Source organism: Mus caroli, chromosome 8, assembly GCF_900094665.2.
Source record: "Mus caroli chromosome 8, CAROLI_EIJ_v1.1, whole genome shotgun sequence".
Classification (NCBI taxonomy): domain Eukaryota; kingdom Metazoa; phylum Chordata; class Mammalia; order Rodentia; family Muridae; genus Mus; species Mus caroli.
The window spans coordinates 16,787,570-16,788,725 of NC_034577.1; positions in this window are offsets into that span (position 1 = coordinate 16,787,570).

Here is a 1,156-nt window from a genome sequence, read left to right on the forward strand (position 1 = left end):
GGGGGGGACTGGCCACTTGAGATTGAATTGAAACCTACCCCCTGGAGAAAAGCCCTCCCCTCCGCCCCCGAGCTGCTATCAGTTGCCTGGAGCTCTTTCTCTAGAGTTGGGACCTTGTGCAATTCCCCTGTGTCCTCTTGGCATGTTGTCTAGTGTTATTGCAGCACAGGCCTTTTTGGCCGACTGTATTGTTGAGATGTGATGGTTACGACTTCTTATTGGTTTTTGGCACTCACCTCTCCTTACCCAGGACTCTCCCAGGCTAGCCCTTCCTTCCATCCAGCCATCACCCACAAGGTAGAAGATTCTCAAGCACAGGATTTTCAGCTCTTTGACTGTGATCCTTCTAGAAATCTTTGAACTGGTAATCCAACTGCAGACNCCCAACCATCTTTTTGCTCTCCCGCCACGGTTCTATATATGGTATAGCACCGACATGCAGCTGCCCCCCAAAGCTGGAAACTTGGAAGAGTCACTTTGGACTTGGTTTTGCCACGTCTGTGCGGCTAGTAACCATCAGACTGTGCTGNTGNGCTCTCTGCTTTCTCTGATTCAGGTGTACAGCACATCACCCTTTTTTCTTTATTAAATGCTATTTGAGAATGTTGTACACTGAGTTTTGATCCTATTCCTATTCCCTGTTCCACCTCTTCCCAGAGACATTCTCCTTTCCCTTCCCATCCAATCTTGTGTCTTTCCCCCATCAAGGCAAATTGCCCAAATATACTTTAGTGTATGGACTTCCACTGCCATGTGATGGCCCCGTCATGGGTTCAGCATATAGAGAAAACTGACCATTCCTTCTGGGAAGCTAGAAATTGATAACAATAGCTCTTCAGCTAGGGGTGAAACCTCATATCCAACTCTCTTCTTCATGCTGGAGTTTGGTCTGGCTTTTTGTGTATACTGTCGCCACTACTTTGAGTGCACGTGTATAGCTACCACGCTGTGTCTAGAAGACAGTTTCCTTGGAGACAGCTGCTGCCTGTGAGTCTTACAGTTTTTTGTTTTTTTTTTTAAAGCCCTCCTTCTGCAATGATCTTTTGGAAGGAGGGCTGTGAGAGAATTTATTCACTTTAGTCCAGAACATTCCGAAGTCTTTTTCTTTTCAGTACCTTGGTAAGTTGTGGGTCTGTCTCTGTGTTGATTATTGTTT